The sequence below is a fragment of the Phycodurus eques genome, chromosome 21 (genome assembly GCF_024500275.1).
Source record: "Phycodurus eques isolate BA_2022a chromosome 21, UOR_Pequ_1.1, whole genome shotgun sequence".
NCBI classification, from domain to species: domain Eukaryota; kingdom Metazoa; phylum Chordata; class Actinopteri; order Syngnathiformes; family Syngnathidae; genus Phycodurus; species Phycodurus eques.
The window spans coordinates 3,544,340-3,557,821 of record NC_084545.1 but is presented as its reverse complement, the minus strand read 5'-3'; positions in this window follow the sequence as shown (position 1 = coordinate 3,557,821).

Sequence of the window (13,482 nt, the reverse complement as noted above, 5' to 3'; positions counted from 1 at the left end):
TAGCTCAAATTCTTTCCCCCTCACCAAATGAACAAAAAATGACTTTTTTTTCCCAAGGGAAAAAATGATTTATTTTATCTCAAAAAAATAAAATAAAATAAAAATAACCCTAACTCTTTTTTAATATAAAACAAAACCTTTTTTTCTCAAAAATATCCAACTACCAAGCAGAAGCGGGCCAAGCGGTGCTCTTCAGTCTTCCCAAAAGGCTGCTGAGGAATTCGCGGAATGCTGCTTCTCTGCACGGATCAAACGGCTTGAACATTAACCGCGCTGAACTCGGCAGCCCCGCATAGCAGCAGCGCTGCTCCCGCGGACCCGCCACCGGGGCTCCGCCCTCGCAAGTTCAAGGGTCGCGCACGAGCTTTGCCCCGCCGTCCCCAAACACTCGCGACGCTGCCTGTCGATTACGTCGTGGACGTCACATGAAGCGCCTACACGCCAGCCGTTTTTTTTTTTTTGTTCATATACAAAAGCAAGAGAAAAAAAAAAACATCACAAAATATGTAATCACATCATTACATTTGTTTTTCAAATAAAATGTAAAAAAAAAAAAATCAGGAAAACTGCTCCACAATTCAGTGCGCCATAGTTCTTTCTGTCTGCACGTTTTCTAACATGTCAAATGTAGTTACAAACAAATCTGTAAATTCTCTTTCCATATTTTCGTTGTGTGTGAAAAGGCTGAGAAATGTCAACAAATGAGTAAACTTTTAAGATCAATGAAATGCAATAAAACGTGGCAGCAAGAAAACCACTGCAGTAAAAAATGGCGGGAAAATACATCGGACTGTCGTCACGTGCTGCCAAGCAACAGATGAGGCGGGATTGCGGCCAAACGCTTCGCGACGACAAGTATTGTCTCCGCAACATCATCTGGCTGCAGGTCTTGGCCGAGTTCCCGGCAGGCAGCAGAAACCACGGAGACGCTCGACACCACTTTGGGACGCCGCCATGTTCCAAATGTAGGAACGGCGCGGTCGGGGTGAGGTCAGAGGTGACCGGCTGCGGGTCGCAGGGCGACCGCCACGTCTTGGACCCCGATTCCTGAGCGACCGATTTATAACGAAGAAAAAGTGAACGTAGGCGCTGCGAAGTGCACGGCACCAGCATACCAGCATACAACATCGCTTCGCACCACCACGAGAGGTCGAACGATTCAAGATCTTTTGTCGTCCGCTATAACGCAATGAAGTCGCGTGAATATTTGACAGGCCATCAAAGCGCGAATGCAAATGAGGCATAATCAATCTTTTTTTTGCCGGCGAGGCCGCTTCCAGGGGGGTCCGACTGTGTAGTTACAAAATCATGAAATATTTCACTCTGACTTTGTCGGAGTGTCTCTCTATAATATGAGTTTCACGTTTTGAATTGAACTACCGAACAAAATGAACCTTTCGACAGTATTCTAATTCACTTGAGATGTACCTGTAAACAAAGATGAAGGATGAAGAAAAGGGGGACGCAGAACACTATGACAAAAAGGACGAAGAAAAAAAACAACAACAAAAAACCCAAAATGACGCCAAAGAAGAAACAACCATTAAGAGAACAAAAAAGAAGACGACAGGGAAAAAAAAAAAAAAGAAAAAAACACGACTCTCCATATTTCGCAGCCCTTTCCCGAACTTTTCCTCACTGAATTTGCTTCCATTTGCGTTGCCAATTTCCACTGCCATCACACGCAGAAAACATTTTGACGGTTTCGGCAAGGGACAAAAGGGCGCATATTGCGTAGCAGCTCAGCCACAGGAGAGAGAGAAAGTGTGAGTTTTTTTTTTTTTGGGGGGGCAGACACTCTCTGTGAACTTTGTCCGGCTCCTCTCGCGTGGGCCGACCTGTCATTAGCGGGATGCGCCCGGTCCCGCAAGTATACTGGGCCACGACGACACCCTCCATCTTTACTGGATGCAAGATGCCTCACAGTCAGCGTGCTGAAAATTACAAAGCTTTGATCCCGCCGTGGTTAGTGGAACTCTGCGCGCGTGGGTCGTCTCCACTGAGTCTGCACAAAGGTCGCTCGTTGCATTTCAGTGAATAAACCAGACGGATGCACGCATCATAATCAAATAAAGACGCTCGGCGACGTCATCGTTCAAAGGGAAACGCTTGTGTAGTGGAAGAGGAACAAGAAGCAGGATGTCAATGAAAAAGCCACAAGCGGAACCCACTTCCTGTCACATGACACACGGGAGGCGGCAAATAAACGTTTTGTCTGGAATGCGTAGACGCGCGTTGACCGTAGTGGCAAATTAGCAGCTATTAGCAACAAATACGGTGTCTTAGATGGGAAACAAAAGCAGCCAATCCGCTTCGTTAGCACGAGCAATGTTTCCCGAAATGCTGACACCTTTAAGATTTTGCCATTAAAGAAAAATAAAAAGCTTCTGTCCTAAAGGCAATCTTGCATCTCCACAAGTGTGCAGAGAGGAAACTGCCGTTGTAATTTTGCCGCACAAGATGCACGCGACGAAGACGTGACAAGCATTATTCCGAGAAAAGTGGCTTTAAGGTCTCCCACATTAAAATGATAACAACCCCACATGCACGTGTGTGCGCTTCTTATACAATAACCAAGTAGTAATGACAGTCGTCAGGCAGATTAAGGAGGTTTTGTTTTTGACTATGTTCCTTTCCTTGTGTTCAGCTCCTGTGATGTTTTTAGTTTGCCGAAGCGACTACAGTTGAGCATGTTAAAATGCTGACATTTGTACGCGCTTCTTAAATATTATCCATGTGGAAAAAGATGCTTATCAGGCAGTTTAGGTCAAAATGTGAGTGTTTTTGCCCGATGGGATGCATTTTTTTTTTTTTTTTTTTTTTTTTTAGTTTGCTCATGGGGCTTACTACAGTTGAGCACATTAAAACGCTAACATTTCAGACAAATGTAAGCTTCTTTCATGTTAAATCAGCGTTAATGGTTGTCAGGCAGTATTGGGAAATTATTTTGCTTCTTAATTGTAAACAAGTAGAAAAGATGGTCTTTTTTTGCATATTCTTTCCCCCAATTTTCATCTCCAGTTTGCTTAAGTGACTATCGTATACTAAAATGCTAACATTTCCCCATACACGTACACTTCTTTAAGTGGTAAAGATCGCCAACAGACCATTTTCATCTTAATCTCTCTCTCACCATTTTCATCTTGCGATGTTTTTAGTTTGCACTTGCTAATGCTAACATTTCCCATACAAGCATGCTTCTTAAATGCCAATTCAGTGGTAAAGATGGTCATCAGGGATTTTATTTTATTTTTTTTAGCATATTCTTCGCTAACTTTTCATTTCCTGTACTTTTTTTCTGTTTGCTTAAATGACTAGCTAAAGTTTAGCCTGTTCAAATGCTAACATTTCCCTTACATTTATGCTTCTTACATGTTCAGCGCTAACAATGTTGGTCAGGCAGTTTAGGGAAGTTTGCGATTGTATTATTCTCACAGTTTTGTTGGCCTCCTAGTTTTGCAAATTAAAATGCTAACATTTCCTCAGCTAGCAAGTGTTAAAGACGGTTGCCAGGCAGATTATGGAATCTATTGAGCCAGTTTGCCGCACTCCATCAGCTGCGATTGCGAAGCCAGTGTCCAAAGTCCGGCTTCACCTGTGATGTTTTTAGTTTGCTGAAGCGACACTTGCACACTTTTACTGAGCGACTGAACCTCTCCCGCAGTGGGGAAGCAATAACAGACGACCAGCAGGTAAGCTCCAGCGATGGGAAACAATGCAAATACGGCAATAAATGTAAATTCGTCGTGTAGTGGAAAGCCCTTCAAATTTTTGGCGCCTTTACCTCTTATGATCGCATTATTCCGCTCGACACAAACACACACACACACACAAACTGCGCAGTTCTCATTGAGGTCAGCGTGAAAGAGAAGTGAGTGAAACAGCACTTTGCTGAGCAGAAGTGAGAACAGTAAGAAGGCGGCAGGGGGGCTGATAACAAAAAGGACACCTTAGAAAGGTGGTAGCTCGTTTGCATGAGTTCCCATAAGCATGCATCACGAAACAACACATGAAGGTTTTCAGTAGCGAAATGGCTGCACTTTCTCCCCCCCCCCCCACCCACCCAGACATCTGCTCTGATCTGAAAAGATACTTTTTGTGTGAACTTCCCCGAAGCGCTTAATGCTCCCAAGCGAGGCAGAACTGGCCAAATTTGCCACAAAATTGCAACTTCAAACCAAAATGGCCGACTACCTACGCATTTCAAAGCACTGGTTCTAATTTGATTTCCATGTGTCCTGTTATGACGAACACGCGCGCCGGATTCCGTGTAAATCGAACGCACTGGTGCTGGATACAAATATTTGATACCTTCTTTATTGATTTTCAAAATGTACACTTGATGATAGTTAAGAATGTTAAAATATGACTGAAAATATTGCAGTTTTTGACTATTAGTCAGTTCTGCTTCACTCCACTCCTCTAGGGGGAGCCCTGCAGCCTATATATATATATATATATATATATATATATATATATAGTTATTTTTAGGCACGGCTGAGTGTTTCATTGCTTTTGGTGTAATAAAAGAAGTCTTTGTAAGATTAAGTAGGCCGGAAGACAGAACGGCACATTCCGACGTCGGGAATGTCATTCAGATGTGTGACATGCTGGAGGAGGACGGTGGAAAACCGATGCTAAGCTATAGCGGCTACGGAACGACCATTCCGTTGTACACAATTGTACGTACATCGTTCGACTAAACTCCCTGGTCTTATGAAAAACATTAGTCATCTTTGATTTTCATTTTTTTCCCCCCCGCACATATTGTCGAACACGTCCATGTAAGGTCATACTTCCTGTTTCCTCCAGGCTAACGCGTAATTAACTGCTTTGGCTTCAAAGAGTCTTTTGTTCAATGCGCAGTCCGGGTGACGACTCGCCGCATTCTTAAATCACCGCCATTATACTTTTGGTGCCGACGTTTGTCCTCGTCGATGACAATTTTCGCACCAATTGGACACACAAGTCTGCTTGCGGGCCGTGTCGGGGGGGGGGGGGGGGGGGGGGGGGGGGGGGCACCGATGGATTTACACGCTTCACATGTGGCCTGTGGAAAGTCCTTGTGAACCGGCTCGCATAGCTGAGGGATGATGAGCGAGCCTCTTGTCATACTTCCTGCATGAAACGCTGTTCAAGTGCAGCCAAGTCTGCCTTTCACCATAGATGGACTTCACAATAAAAATTCTCTCTCGCTTTTACACTGTTTAAAGGTCATAAGCACTGTGGGGGAGGAACTAATTATATGTAACGAGATTACATCATTAATTACAAAATTTAGGGGTCGAGCTATTTTTGAAGTCGACTGAGCAGAGTTGTTTTGTTTTTTTATCCCCTCAGCCCTATATAGTTTGTACTTTTTCACATAGTTTGCCCGCCACATCAACATACTGGACATAGTATTTTTTATCCATGTAATTTGCTACAACACTGACAACTATCCTTACTGCATGTATAGTATTTATTGTACTATCCAGTACCGTGTGCGGCCCCTTACGTTATTCGAAGCAAAGGTTAAGCGTGCGATGCGTTGGGCTGTGAGGAAAGTCAATTCCTGGAAAGCTTTTCCCACGTGTGTGTGTGTGTGTGTGTGTGTGTGTGTGTGTGCGTGCGTGCGTGCGTGCGTGTGTGTGTGTGTGTGGCTCCGGAGAACAGGGAGTGTTAGCAAAGACCTCCCCGAATCGTTTTTTTAAAAAACATTTTTAAATTATTACAAAAAAAAAAAAACCTTGGGAAGACAAGACCAGCTGCTCACCTGCGTGTGTGGACAGTTTTTTTTTTTTTTTTTTATAAACGCTGTTATGTGAAGAGTGTGTAGTCAGAGCAGCTGTTTTGTGTTACTGGACGAAAGAAGCAGCAGCGCGTGCGGGCGTGTGCATGCACACTGTATGTACTGTATATAAATGTACAGTAAATGCCAGGCCCCCCCATGATAAAAGAGATTAAATGACTGGCAATGTGAGCAGTTAGTTTAATTGAAGATTTGCTGATGAGGGCACATTCCTACTTATGATGTGCTGGCTGCTATTTTTATAAACCTCCCCCCTCCCGAGCCCCACTTCCACCCCCGGACGCCCTCGATAACCTCCTCGGCCGCTGTCACTGCACTGCGTGCCGCTGTAAGAGGCCGGCGCGGCCGATAAATTCATCGGGAAGCGCCGCGCCACGCTGGGACTCAATTGCACGTTGACGACGTAATGCGGCAAAGGAGGAACAAACTGGTAGTGAGTTTGTAAATGAAGATGGCACCTTGGGGGAGGTCAGGGGGTAGGTAGAGTGAGCAGGAAGCGGAGGAAGGGGTTACAAAGATGGTTTCCTCGATGCACTCCTTGCCGTCAAGCCTTGTACTAGGGCGGATATTGGTTATTACACTTTTTTTTTTTTTTTTTACAACGAAATGCAAAAAGCGCTTGAAGGGTAGTACATGAGGAAAGTCATTTTTACTCTCTTTTTAAAAACACCTCACTCAAGGAAAAACAGCCGATCAGAGACAGAAGGCGTGACTGACGAGGTGTCAATCATTTGCCGTGCACTCACAGCTAGCTAGATAGCGAGATAGAAAGATTACCGTAGATAGAAAAGAAACATTTACAGATATCCATCACTGAGTTTTTAATTGAAACCGATATTTTTTAGGACATTTTGAAAATTAGATTTGGGGTGTGAGGAAAACCTGAATTTCACAATGTCCCTAAAGGCAACACCAGACTACGATCACAGATAGATTAGTTGGGGGTTAGTCTTATTATTTTTTTAATTGTATAAAAAAAATTATATATGAATTTAAACAATATTTAAGATACAAAAAAACATTAAATATCATGCACCTACATAAAATGAGTCAAAATCAATTTAGTGGTAAAGATCCCAAAGTGTGCCACCAACAAACCCCCCCAAAAATCCCCACACACCCTTTAAGAAGTGCAGAGTGACAGTTGTAACACTTATACGTCCAAACCGCAAACTCGGTGCACCGCGGGGCCAATTCGGGGTGCGAGTGAGTCAAAGGGGGAAGTAGAGACTATTAAAAGAAAGTAAGAAAAGATGAAAAAAAAAATAAAAAAATGCAGGCAGCCTACGCAAGCGAGTGAACGCCCGTACCATGAGAACAGTGAAAACCCCTCCCACATACGCCGCCGCCGCCGCCGCCGCTTCGCATCCGGTCGCCCCGAACCTGAAAACAAAGACAAAAAACATGAATACAAGTTTCATTTCACGTCAGTTTCACAAAGTCACATGCGATACAAAATGGCCGCCACGTCAAATGGTGAGTCGAGGGGTTCGCGCGGTGTTAGCATGTTAGCTGTGGACTCTCCCCTTTTGCACTCGTCAAACGTCATGTGAGCCAAGTGATGATGTCCCCTCTCACCTTTTGAGTGGCGTTTGTCACACGTGTGCTGCTGCTGGCTTATTTTCGCAAATGGCGTCTCATGAAACGCACACCCACACAAACACACACGCAGAGAGATGACGATGAGCCCCATGCTGTTTTACGAGCGGTAACATGACGCGAGGGACGTCCTTTTAAAACGGGCTCCTTCGCGACAATGTTTTCGCACTCCTAGGACACTTGATTAGGTACACTAGACTTTTTTTTTTTATCATTTTACAAAACAACCCCAGATTTCACGAGAAAATTTAGTTTCATTTTGTCAACTACATGTGTGCATAACTGAACACAGTGATTGTATTTTAAGGCACAAATTTGTAACTCAAAAATATAGTACTGCACTTATTAAATGAAATCAACTTATGAAGACCGAGGAATTGTTACCGTTCCATTTTCTGAAAATTATCCTTAGTCCCCACCCCCACAATGTCTTACGCATTTTTTCACTTTAATATTCCCCGTGCGGGCCGGATTGTGCTCCCCTACCGGGCCGGTTCGTGGCCCGCGGGCCTTACGTTTGACACCCCTGATTTAGATTGTAAATTCATCGAGTCTTGAAGCAAAAATTGAGTGCACGACGTTTTCAGCACTGACATTTTTACATCGAAAGGGCCAGTACAGACTCTTATTTATTCAATGTGGAACAGTAAGTGTGCACTCGCCCTTTATAAATAAAACAAGTCATGTACAGGAAGGTTTAAATGGCACTTTAAATTAAACATATCATGTGACTTACATGACTTGTTTTATTTAAAGGGCGAGTGCAGTCTTAGGAGGGGAAAAAAAAAAAAAAAAAAAGTCATCCCCATGTGAGAGGAGCGGTGGGGTGTTAAATGACATGACTGTGGGCGAGGTGGTAACACAACGCCACCCAGCCGGCAGAGTGCCCACAATGCATCACTCACGTGACCTTGCCCCCCCTCCCCTATTTGCGGCAGAGGAGGAGCTCAACCGCCCGACGCTCGGCGATAGTATGACTCGGACACTTTTTGACACTCTTTTGATACTCATACCATCGCCCGGCCCTCGGAATAGCGGGAGTACGGACGGAGGTGGGCGGCGGTCAAGCATGAGACATTTCCTACTATGACTTTGAGTCACTGTGGGGAATCCCGCTGAATGTCACGTCCATGAGTCACTTCACAGCGCTGAAGGGGGGACTGAAAAAGCAGCACAGTGCAGCTTCGCATCATCTTACAACAAACATCAGATTAGCTCTGCCAAAGAAGTTCAATTTGATCTAAATTCGTCTTTTTTTTCCTGTTATCCAGATTTACGCAAAATGTTCACAAAGTTTTGGATGAACCCAAGATATTGCAGCAGATTCGGATGAAACCAGGGAGGTTTCTTTTGAAAATTGTTAGCTAGCAGGATTCTGATTCTCACCAAATTTTGGGTCAAGGAATAATCCATAAATTAGTGTTACAGATTTGGACAAAATCACATTTTTGTTTTATGTTTTTCAGAATTATCTTAATTTGTTAGCTAGCGGAATGATGTAAAAGTGAACTGATTTTTGCAAAATTTTTGCGCAAATAAATGTTTTCATTTTACATTAAAAAAAAATAATAAATCACAATTTTGATTTGCTTGATAGCTAGCAGGATTATGAAAAAAAACAAAAACAAAAAAACAATGATTGTCACAAAGTTTTGAACAGGAGTATGCTGCGGGTCAAGGAGGAATCCAGGCACTTTTGGTGCCGAGTTCGAGAAAAGTCAAGATCCTGAAATGTTCGTTTTACGCAAAAGAAAACCATCACAACTCCTTGAATTTGTTTGTTGGTCAGCTAGCACAGTTACGCAAAAACGTTCCACGAAACTTCATAAAGATGTTGGCCATATACTACCATTTTAGTGCGGACTTAGATAAAAGATTCAGAAACCTCTGTTTTATATAAAATTTAAAAAAGATGGATCAAACAGTTTTGACCTCGACCCAAAAATGTAGGATTCCATCGTTTTCTGTGTTAGTTGTACTTTTTTTTAAAAACCAATTTACACAACGTCTTTGTAGCAGGCTAATCATTTGGATAAAGATGCAGCTCAACAATTGGTTTGTCAGATTACATCAGAACAAATGCGTCGCGTTTTCCACAACTTCCGACAAGGCACAAGCAGGACCCGATTGCCCGGTGGGCTGAATCGGGACCCGAGATCCGCCACGAGCCGCCTGTAAATAGCGGACTGAAAAGCGACGTCGGCTCCCGCGGCTCACGGTACCTAATCTGGTCACGACTCCAGCTGCTCGCCATGACCGCCGTAACACGAACCGCCGGGAATGCGCCGTCGCTGTCGACGGGCCCGCCGCCCATCATTCATCGGCAACTCGCTCGTTACCGCCAAACAGCCAAATCGCAGGAACCGCGGGGGAAGTTGCCGAGACTCGACAACACTTCACGGCGACGACAGACAACACTGCGACCCCGCTGTCAAAATGTCATTTTACGTGCTTGAATTCCCGACACAAATTCTAATCGGAACAATCCCCCCGATTCATCTGAAGTCGAATCAAGTTGAATGCACAATTTTTTTTTTTTTTTTTTTTTTTACAGTAGTTTTCTTTTAACCTTGCAGATTTTGAAGTGATCTATGGTAGTCTTTTTTTATATATATAAATACAGTATGTGCAACTTTTGGGGGATTTACAGTAGCCTTGTTTTAACCTGTAAGAGGTAGTAGTTAATAGGCAGTTTTGTTTTAGCTTGCACATTTTTTAAGAGATTCATGGTAGTTTTATTCTATCCTGCACAACTGTTGGTGGTTTTACAGTCATTTTATTTTAACCCAAGCACCTTTTAGGAGATGTAGTCGTGTGTTTTTTATGGTTTATTTATTTACCTGTACAACTTTTTCTTTTATTTTCCTTTTTTTTGGGGGGGGGGTCAGTAGTTTTATTTGCAGTCATTTTTTTGTTTTGTTTGTTTTTTTTTAACCTGAAGAACGTTTGGGGGTTACATGGTCTTATTTTTAGTATATGCAATTTTTGGTGCTTTGTACTTAGTAGTAGTAGTTTTATTTAAACCTGCACAACTTTTGGGAAGTTTGTGGTCTTTCGCGGGATTTAGCGTAGTTTTATTTTAACCTCAGTAATTACTAGTTTTTTTTACGGTATGCTTATTCTAACCTGTGCAACTTTTTACTGTAGCTTTACTTTTTTCCCCGCGCAACTCTTAGGCAGCTTTTCCTGTTCATTACGTAAAAGTTGAAGACCCCAAGTATATTCTTGGCTCGTCAAGAGTAGAAAATGTATATTCAGTCACGTATTGTCTTGCACTCGGTATTTTTGGGGATTGGGATCGTAGGTTCAAAGTCGACAGGTTTCCATCCGCAAGGCTGGAGAACAAAAATCAGCTGTCGTGTCGGACACGTTCGACCTTCGGCCCCTCCGTGCCCCGACACGAGCGTCGCTAAACGTTATCGCGGGAACGAACAAGTCGTATCGCGCGGCCTCTCATCAGCGAGGACGCAACAGGGGAAGCTCGTCACTTAGCGCCGTGCGGCGTCCAGGTCGCGACCTCCTCCAGAGCTCATTAGCGACCTGGATTTCCGACAGCTGTTGCCAGACTAAAACTAAAGCGGGCGGGGGAAGGACCCGAGAATCGCCCATTGGCAACACCGACTGGCATCCGATGAATGCTCGTTGTTAGTCTTCTCGTCGCACAGCTGGTGGGAAGTAACAAAGTACAAATACTTGGTTTCTGTACTTGAGTAGATTTTTCCCTACTTTGTCAAATATTGGCTTGTTACTCTTCAACCTTCACGGCTGAGGATATCATTTCAAAAAAAAAAAAAAACATAAGCTGTATTTTTCAGTCATTATCATCAGATACTTTTGCTTTTTCTGAAGCTTTGGGAACGCATTGTTTTGCTAGCATAAAAGTCGAGCCAATGCGAGCTAGGTCTTAAACGACGACGTGACGTAACGCGAGTTTAGTTAATAAAAGTCAATTAGTTTACAATTAAAGCAGTTTTTTTCCCCCATTGTACCAAGTTATCAAAATGCGTGACAGTAACATTTTTTAGTTTTGTACAATATAGAGGCTACCAGTATTTTTTTTTTTAACAGTATGCATTCTGTACTTCTACTTAAGTAAAGCGCGAGTAGTTTTTGCCACCTCTGCTGGCATCGACCGAAAGCTCGTTGCTAATGTTTTCTCCCCGCACAGCTGCTAGCCTGATGAAAATGCCATTTTGTTTGGTTGGGGGCGGGAGCACGGGCGACATTCCAGCGGCGTGAATGAGAAGCCGAACGAGCGAGGCCAGAGCGCGACCGCGAGGCGACGTGAACGTACTTTTATTTCCTTTGAAAAAGGCGGCCTCAATGAGATGGAAACTGACAGCTGAAGGCGGCGGCGTGTCAAATGGGGCTGCTATCAGGTTCAAGGCGAGGAGAGAAAGCCACGGCGGCGAGGCGAGGCTTTTTCACACAAGGAGCCAGTGAAGTCGTCCCAGCTGCCATTAAACCCCCCCACCGACGGAGGCCGAGTGAAAGGTCGTCCCTCCAGCTGAGGGTTGTAAATCCAAGACGTAAAACTGCAGCAAAGGCGTACGCGGCGTCGGACAGGTGCAGATCCGGAATTGACCCTTTTCATGCCGACGCTCCCATGCGCTTTCAACGAAACAACGGTGGTCCTTTCACGACCGCCGCTGAAGGAGAAAAAGCTCAAGTGTGATATCAATCGGAGCAAACGTGTCCCCGCAAACCAGGAATCAAATATGTCGATTATTTGCTTGGAAGGGATTTTCACAGATCAATCTACTTACAGGGGTCAGATTTAGTTCACGTGCCGCTCCATAGACGGGAAAATCAGAAGCTTCCCTCGGTCGGCAGGACAACACCTTGAGCTAATAACTCCGTATCGAGCGCCGATGAACCCAAACGCTTGGGGGGTGGGGGAGCTAAAAGCGGCGTAAACATGTTGATGCTACACTCCACCCACAAAGCAGCAAGTAAGCAAAAATGCTTTGCAATATATCGTTGCACATCTGTCAAGGAAACCTGATTCCGTTTGGGCCTCATTTGGACAAATTTGCGTACGTCAAAGTAAGAGCACCAGAATCTGCAAGAAAATTGGCTGCTTCAAGCCAAAATGGCCGACTTCCTGTTCAATTCCGGTCATGGGTCCTTGAGACGTCTTCATGCAATGGTAGATGGTAATATGATAGACATAATGCGGATTTGATGGCAATAAAATAAAAATGTTGGTTTTGCTCTGAAGAAGTTTAAACGACAAGACTAAATGTTCCTTGCTGTTCACTTTTACGATGTCAAAGGTTTAAAAATAAAGAAACAAACAAATGTGGCACGGGTCTCCCTCGACTGTTGTGGACGACAACTTTTGGCCGCAAAGACGACAAGAAACCGTTTAACGGCCTTCATTAAACGCATCGTGTGTCCACTGGAGTTAGCGTGGCTTCCTTTCCTTTGAGGAGTGTCAAATTGCTCCGGGATAATCCGGAATTAGGCGTACTTAGCCCAAAATGTCATTTAAGTCTTTCATTTCCCAGCCGCTGCTTTGTTCCCCACCGAGATTAAGACACATGACCTCCAACTGCCAATCAAACGGATCCTTTTCATTTGGGAGAAACTCTTCAAGTGAGACTAATAAATACTTCAACGCCGGCCGCAGCGTATTTTTTATTATTTTTTTTTAACTTCGGTTGCGGTCGACCCGACCGGGATGAAAATATATATATATGCAGTTGATCTAAATGTCACTGAGCGTGTCCGTGAATAAAGAAAATTAAAAAAAAAAAACATCAGTGTGTGATTATTACACAGCATGAAAAGACAAATTGAAGGTGTACTTATGACAAAAACTCAACACACAATACAATAAATGCAATTCACTATTCACGTCGGGGATTGGTTAAAAAGTTTATTTCTTTACATTTTCTCGTCATGTTTTACTGTGTTTCTAGTGTATTTTTTTTTAATGTAAAAACAAAAATTTTCTTCATTTGAATGGGGAATATTGTTTTGATATACGAATAAATGGAGTAGTTTCTGGGTCCCCCTTTAACCAAATCATTAGCATAACTGCAAAAGCAATTTTTAAACTTACTGTCACAATATCAATACAAAAAAAA